The 8,887-nt window shown below is 33.9% G+C and overlaps 1 long non-coding RNA gene across 2 annotated transcripts; it reads right to left on the reverse strand.

The window, feature by feature from the left end:
* Window positions 1-2,571: 2,571 nt before the first annotated feature.
* On the reverse strand, window positions 2,572-7,944 carry LOC110775349 (uncharacterized). Of its 2 annotated transcripts, XR_002529718.2 has the most exons (4): window positions 7,756-7,929; window positions 4,781-6,548; window positions 4,309-4,702; window positions 2,572-3,289 (listed from the first exon to the last, which is right to left on the reverse strand). It is a non-coding gene; the product is annotated as an uncharacterized lncRNA (long non-coding RNA). The 2 variants fall into 2 exon arrangements; XR_002529717.2 differs by having other exon boundaries at window positions 4,309-6,548; window positions 7,756-7,944.
* Window positions 7,945-8,887: the final 943 nt, after the last annotated feature.

The raw sequence follows: 8,887 nt of genomic DNA on the forward strand, positions 1-8,887 counted from the left end.
ATTATAACATTTCAAGCCTATTCACGAGTTTAATTATCCCGTGAGTATTGTGTTCAGGTCATAGGAACTTCGAACCAAACTCCAATAGTTCAAAAACCAGAAAAATTAAACACGGCAACACCCTTGGCCGGTAAGACGGTATACCTAATTTTGGGGGTTGTTAGTTTGAGGACAATAAGGCATGAGACTCATGACAAATTGGCATACAATTGGGCTGGCGCAATTGATGCGTTACACTCTAATCTTTCATGATTTTTGGACACAACGAAAATACTCTTCAAACTCTTACTAATGAGGTTAAAGCGTGATTGACTCTGATTTTTTTGTTAGTTTTCGTTGACAAAAACCATTCCCATATCATGGATTGCTGTCATGAGTTCGAGTCCTCATTCTCACTCCGCTGGCCAGTTATTCCAATTGACCCAATTGATAGATAGGGGCTCAATCCAAGGGTCTACCTTTTATACGGAGTATAAAATAAAATTATTTCGTTTTATGTAAAATGAGAAAGGATTACACCCATTTTGATCTTATATATTTGTTTTTGTAATATTTTTGTCATAGGCCGTTTGCTAGTTTATTAACTACCATATTAGGGGGAGTTTATCCCAAGTCTCAAGATGAGTCTGGAGGTGAGTGTGGAGTGTGAGTCTTGGGATAATGTGATAAAAGACTATACCGATTCCATCAAAAAAAAAAAAAAAAAAGACTACATCAAGTTTGAAATTGAGTTTGAAAATTCAAAACTCACTCACTCAAGACTCTACTTTGTTCTCCTACCAAATCAAATCATGACACATAATAATAGATATATACATAAAAAAAAAAAAAAAAAATTTTAGGAGTTAGGTGAGTCTAAAGTGAGTCTAAGGTGAGTCTGTGAATAATGTGTAAAAATAGGGAGAGTCTTATATGAGTGCAAATAATGAAATTGAAGGAAAAAGTTAGTGGAAAACTGATGTGGCAGAGTCTAAAGACTCACCCTCCCAAGTCATAAGGTGAGTCTCGAGTCTAAGCCTTGAGATAATGTGGTAAAAGATTACAACTAATTTTGAAGTGAGTTTGAAAATTCAAGACTCACTTAAGACTCCACTCTTTCTCCAACCAAATCAAATTATACCACATCATTATATTTTATCCTATTTAATTATCTTTTTTTAGGAGCTTAGTTGAGTTTGAGGGAAGTCTAGAGATAATGTGTAAAAATAGGGAGAGTCTTGTGTGAGTCGAGATAATGAAAAAATTATTGGAGAGCCGATGTGGCAGAATATGAAGATTGGGGGTGAGTCTGAGGAGTAAACTCTCTCCTGCATGTCATGTCACCATCTTTTGCCTAGTTACGTTGATACTTGATACGAAGTAGAATTAATTTTTTGTAGGATACCTTGTATGCATTATTTATGACGAGGTTAAAAAATTAAAATAAATAGGTCAAATAACGTAACCATTATAAACCACCCGCAAATTGACAGGAAAACTATAAACCACATTGTTACTTACCAAAAGATACCTAATGTTTTGTTAATGTATCATGGCAGAAGCTTAAAGTACATAATTAGTTTGTACCATAGTACAAGCTTAATATGTAAAAATCTATGTCATTTAAGGTTTTGATTAATTTGTTATTGAATTTGAATTAATTAATCCGGAAAAAAGAATTAAAGACTTATGAATTTAGAGCTCCGACCATAGTATAGACTTGAGCATTTTAAGCTCAGAGCATGTCAGAAGCTTAAATTGAATAAGTCTATACCATTGTATGAGCTTAATATCCATAACAACATTAATGCAACAATTAAATGCTTTATACAACATCAATGGAGAATGAAAAACGACATCTAACCATATTATGTTAATGCACTTAAATTTATGTATAATGATAAACAAATTCGCATTGATATTTAAAAGTCCGTAATTATAATTTGGTATTATAAAATTGGTACCGTGATCGTTAATTTGCCTTAGTTATGCTATTTCGATAATGAAATCGACGATGGTTGAGAAAGAAGATGATGAATTAATGGTTGAGGAGGAAGAAAATGAATGAAGAAACACATGAGCAATTACATTTTTTAAAAACATGATCAAAATTAATGATGATGATGGGCATTTTTTTAATACTTTTTTGAAGATGATCTCATGGTCACGATGATGGGCGATGATCGATGATGTATGGTCGATGATAGATGGACGGGGGACTGATATACAATTAATAATAATTAAAGGAAATTAAAAAATATTTTTTATTAATTAATTAAAATAATTAGAGTATAATTGACAATTGATTATGATATGATTAGTGACAAGTTGATCGGAATATGGACTAAGTTAGTAATTGACAACAATAACAAAGTATCTAGTTAGTAATTGACAACATGTAACAAGATATGCATAAGTCTGTACCATGGTACAATCTTGAAACGCACAAGTTTCTAAAAATTTTTCGAACAACAAATAACCTTTAGAGGTCTTTTCACCGGACAAATGTGTGGCAATTGGTAGTGGTGGGTTGGTGAAACGCCGGTAAAGGTCTTTTCTTCAATAATGAGAAAGGTGAAAGAGGGGGGGAAATAAAAGAAAAGATGAAATAAGGATATTAATGTAAAACAATGGGGCAACTTTTAACGCTCCACATTTCAAAAGAACGAACAAATGATTCTAAATAAACCACTAGACTTCATTGGAATGCTGACTAGCTGCAAACCTGTACCTGTACCCATCCCTGATACTCATACCTTCCTGAACACAAAGTATGTTATATGCACAACTATTAACACCCTTGCTGTATACCTAAAAACTGTAAAACACTACTCATATTGCAATTTACAGAGCTAATGAAATATGTATCGTTTACAAGATTCAGTAGTTTGGCGGCTAAACAGCCTTTCACATCATCCACAGATGCAAAAGAACATGGATCTCATCATCACAAGCAAGCATATAAGCTGGTAAATGATATGGTTATCAATCAGACGTTAATCCAGAAGAGTTGTTGAATAAAGAGATCTTCAAAAAACTGGTAAATGATATGGTTATCAATCAGACATTAATCCAGAAGAGTTCTTGAATAAAGAGATCTTCAAAAAATCGCTGACTTGTGCTTCACATTCTTCAGAGGACAGATGAAATAAGGAGTCCCATCCCATAAGCAAAACATCTTGGCTGTTGATGGATACTTCAGTTGTAAATTACTGCATCACGATGTTCTAATTTTTTCTAAACCATCTTCTGGAATCCAATGTTCCAATTGGCCCACAATGAAATATCCACTCATGGAGCAGCTGTGAATCTGTAGAGAAGAAAATATCTGGTATCAGCAATGAAGCAATAAAGTACCTTAAGCTTAAATTTGCACAAGATTTAGAGCCTACCTTAAGCTTAAATTTGCACAAGATTTAGAGCCTCAACATATCTCAAGCTAATAAATAGACTAGACCGGGGCAAAAAAAACTTAACAGAATTGGTAAGAAACAAAAAAAAAGAGAAAAACCAATAACATATCTTACCGAAAGTAAATAAAGAATCAACCAATTTTCATATACTGTGTGGTGATCTATGATTATTTAACTTTTTCACCAGGGCCGGCTAAAGGGAGGTCCAGGCGGACCTCCAGCACCGGGCCACAAAATTTTGGGACCCCAAAAAGAAATTATGTTGGTTAAACCCCCCAAGAACAAATATTATATATTTAACAGCTGCTTTGTTATGCATTAAGTAATCTTTGTCCTAGTTGGTAAGGAATTATAAGTGTGGTAGCCAAGACCAGGGTTCGATTCTTATCATGCCCCCTTTTTTTATTTGCTTTTTTCATGTCTATTAAACCTTTACATCAATTTTCTCAAACCATCACAAACAAAACGTTAAACCATATTATTAATTTGACTTTATATTTTTTATAAATAAAAAAATATTAATATAATAATTATATGTTTTACATTAAATAATTGCCCGTAAAAAATTATATGGGCCCAATATTTGTATTTTAGCACAGGGCCTCCAAATTGCCGGAGACGGCCCTGTTTTTCACATAAGATAGGAAATACTCAAATAAGAAAGAAACGACTGCATAAGCATATAAGATTATGTTATAACAAATAAGATTTTAACTTGGAGTTAACATATGAAGTTCAGAGGCAGATCCAAACTAAAAACTCGACCTCAGTTTACTTGATATAATCATGAATACCAAAAAACAATTTCTACACTAAATTTGATGTCAACTTCACAAGTGCTGACTGTAACATAGCAGCTTCCATCTTCTATCATAGATTTCACACATGTATCACTTGCAGATGATATAAACGGTACCTGGTGAGTCCGGCCAGTCAAAATATTAAGAGTACAGTCATAAGCTAAATTCCCCACTGGCCAACCACAGACCACAGTCTTCAATTTGATACCTTTCTCTGGTGATATAATTTGGCCAAGGAACATGCCTGCACTATTAATGGCGAAATACAATATTAAAACCCATCAAAACTAAGCAAAAAAGTGATATATAGCGACATAGTAAGAGAGAGATAACTATTTACAAATAACGGAGATGATTCAAGTGTCGATTCAGACATTTTTGAACTTGATTCGCATCAGTGAAGTACCAAATACAAATTGATACACCTGATGTCGCCTGCCTAAACTTCAGAAGAGTGATAGATGGGAGTTAAGTATTTAAAACCCACACTCAACATTCAAGCTTCAAAATCTAAACATCACAAATAATCAGCAATAGTTAAAGAAGGAAAAAAAAGAGCAAATACAGAGATGTGAGAGAATTACGCACCAAGGAAAAGTTAACGAAGATGATACTCGCAAATACCTCATCCCCCGTGCAGCACTTGAAAGTCTAATTTCTTCAACTTTGCGCCATCCAATTTTGCCTGTTCAACTTAGTAACCATTTTCTCCGATAATAACAAGTGAGATTTACGATATCTGAAAACCTATGGTATGTGGATTGAGATTGATTAGGATACCTGAAAACGGATGGTTTGTGGATTGAGATAAAAGGGGGTGAGGGAAAATGTAGATTAAGATGGGATCTAAGAGGAAAAAAGGAAAACCTAGGGTGTATAGATTAAGATTGAGATCAAGATTACGGAGGATGAAAGAAAGAAAAAGAGAGGAGATGTGGTGAGGAGGAAAAGGCAGAAGAAAATAATTTTTTTAAAAAAGGTAAAAAAGCAGCACTTGAAGAGTAGTGTTCATAAGGCACACACTCAGCAAACTAGCACTGGAAACAGTAAAGCTTTTAAAAGGGCTAGAGAAGCGGGGGAGGCAATGTCACAGACTAGTAGAGCAACTAGGAAATATGTCACAACTTTTAAAGGAATCGTAAAATATGTTGGAGCCTCTCAGGGAGCCAAAGTTGCTGGTGTATTGGGTAGCATAAAAAACAAAATCACTGTCCACTTTATTAAGATCTAATTTAATTTTACAAAGATAGTTCAAGCTTAGGTTACACCAGAACGGCCCTCTAGCAGGCCAATTTAACAAAAGGTTGCCACTTTGGAAGAGCACAACCGGATGGGAATGACATGCATCATGGTCAAAAGGTATATCAAGGTTTACTGCATACTTTTTTACCCACACCCAATTAGCAAGGTCTTCCAGAATCCATACTTCAACAGTCTCCTTACATACGTTGGACAAAGATAATCTCCCATCTATCTCCAAAAGTACCATTTGGTAATGTAGCTTCCAGTTTTCTAGATAAAAGCTACGTGTACAACTAGGTCCTGGATGAGGCATGACATGAATATTTTCCGACTTCAAATCAAACATCATTATAGATTTGGAACATTCTTTTGTTTTAAGGCCCGCAACCAACCAAAACAGAGCTCCACACACTAGAACAGCATGATTACTAAACAACAAAGGATAATAAGGAAAAGATCCTAACTTTCTCTTATCCTTTGTATTAAAACCATACACATAATAATGACATGTTTGATTAATTTTGTCGAAACGATAAACTAGAAGCTTGTAGTCTCTTTCCAATTGATGAAAGAAGAATCCCCAAATCCTACATCTTTCTTCGCAGAAGTAAAAAATTTCTTTTGTAAGTGGATTGTAAATCAGATACTTTGGAGTAATGTATTCTTTATCCAACTTCATGTAGAGAAGAACCCATTGCAAGAATTATAAAGTCCAAATCGATATTTATTCATTATTTCCAAATTTTTCATGCATATTTTTTTTAACTTTGATTTCTTCCCATAACCTTCCAATAATAATGTTGTTTTCACCCTAGTCCACCTACATCTATCTTCTACTAAAATGATAGGAGTAACATTAGCAAGATGGATTTCAGCAAAATATGGGGTGGAATACAACTGGTGCCATTGTGAATGAACTAATTTACATGTTAAAACATTCTTAGTGGAGAGTCGAGCGATAATATCCGTGATTATATCATCTGGGAGACTTGAGATTGAAGTCCCGCTACTACTACCCAAGGATTGACAAAAAACATGTTTCCAAAGATCACTTATCCAGGTTAAGCAATAAATCATCTCTCCAATGAAGCGTGTTGATACCGGCCTAATTTAGCTGAAATGTAAAGAGATGTTTATATAAAACATTGGCAATGGAAATTGAACAAGAAACTAATTAAAACTAGGAAAATTTGCGAACAACTACCTTTAGATTTACCAATTTTGCGAACAACTACCTTTTACCTTTTTCTTGTTTGTCGTAAACAACTACTTAAACTATGTTTTTGTGTCAGAAACACCGGTTAACCGCTTTAAGCGATTCAAAATTCATGCTTCTGTAAGGATTTCATGGTGTCCTTTATTTGCAAAACAACTCATTTGATCTTTCACAAATATTTTAAAAGTGAATAAATATTTTTTGATCCTTCACAAAGTTGCAAAAGCACGATATAATCGTTACACAGAAAAGGGAGAATAGACTTTGATTCACTCTTAATACGATTAAGAAACGAAAGAGATATCTTGGTTTTAAAATGTGAAAACTGTAAAGTGATAGTGTATCGAACACAAAATCATACAGAGTAGTTTAAGGTACAAAAAAGAAAAGTAAAAGGTAATTGTTCGCAAATTTATCCAATTTAAGCAATCATTTCTTCAATCAAACTTTGTTGAAAAATGCAATAAAAAGGGAACTCTATCACAAGACTTGTGGTGATGAACTAAACATGATACATGAATGACTCGATTTTATGCAATTCCAAATTGATTACTAAGGAGTACCTAGTAGATAGTATACCAATTAATTAAATCATTTTAAAAATAAAAAAATAACATGCAATTAAGAACAACTTCATCGACATGTTAATTTATCATAAATTTGATATAGGTGATGAATTAGCATAACTCAACGCAATCAAAGATAAAGACTAAAAATTCAATGCTACGAGATTGAGAAACATCATAAAATTGAAAAGCAGTTTGCGATTAGGAAATCTACTCATTTGATATGATCATAGAAAGCAATATGCAATCAGCAATACTATTCCCGTTCCTGATGCAGGAGAGATGAACGGTGATTGTCAGGAAAAATTGTATCATATAAAAAAGGATTAACCGAATTTCAGGTAGATTTATCATGAAAAACACCAAAACAAACCCAACAGGAATATTTTTGAAACTCATCCTATCAGAAAAATCGAATCATAACAAAACAAAAAAACCAACAGAATATTTTAACAATTTAGAAAATTTATCTTTAAATCAATAAAAATACAAATAAAAATCAACAGAAAAATCGATACAAAATCTTTGTGGATAATTACCGAAAATAGCAGCAGAGGAGAGTGGTTCGCAGAGGTGCCGCCGACTACAGATCCAACTACAACTAAATATGCTGATATTGTCTTTAGGGAGTTAAGAGGAGGAGGAGGAGGAGGAGGTTGCGATTGCGGGAGGAACGAAGAGATGGACTACGCCAATTATTATTTGAGAGAGAAAGTGAATTATAATCTACGGTTTTTTTATGAAATGCCCCTGAGGTTTGTAAGAATGCACCAAATACCCTCGCGTCTTTTGAATCACATATTATACCCCTATCTTTGCCTAAGTTTGCACCAAATACCACTAATCCGACCTTCCGTTAGTCCTCCGTTAAGTCATGTTTATAATTCATCACATGCCCCTATTTATAAACTAATTGCACAATATACACCTATTTGTAAACTTATTTGCACCAAATACCCAAATTGCAATGCAAGCCGTATATAAATCATCTTTAATGATGCAATGCAAGCCTTGCTACTGTGAAAAAATATATAATTTGAAGAGTAACAAGCTTCAGACCAATTCAATCTCAGCAATCATTGACACATGGGAAGGTAGGACATTGATGGAAGCATGACATATCCCAAGTTCAAGTTCAACACCTACTTGATTTTTTAGATGCAAGCATAATTAAATGATATCAATATCACCTTACGACCTGATTTGTAACACCCACAGGCAATCAGGCATCATCATTATGTAATCAATGTGACCAATTTATAGCAAAGCAAATTGGGAAATAAGCACGAGTAACTGGAATCAATTTGATAACTAATGATTTCTTCATTAAGAAGCAGATAAAGAATAAGAATTAATCTGAAGTTCAAACATAAACAAATCTTAGGAATTACTGGTACTTTACTGAATTGATAAGGACAAATCAGGATTATAAGCGCCTGAATTACAATAGCTGGACACATATTCAATGACTTTCGATATTAGGAAGAAACAGAGCAAAAACAGAGAGAAAACACAGGGGATTATTAAAAACTGATGGCCATCCGAGTTACACCAAAGGTTTTTCAGATATTTAACCAAATCACAAAGGCTTTGAGTTCTTCTCCATCTCCCTTACCCGTTTTACCTCTTACTTTCGATGAAAAACCGAAGCTGAAACCGGAACCGGAACCT

This window comes from Spinacia oleracea, chromosome 5 (genome assembly GCF_020520425.1).
Source record: "Spinacia oleracea cultivar Varoflay chromosome 5, BTI_SOV_V1, whole genome shotgun sequence".
NCBI classification, from domain to species: domain Eukaryota; kingdom Viridiplantae; phylum Streptophyta; class Magnoliopsida; order Caryophyllales; family Amaranthaceae; genus Spinacia; species Spinacia oleracea.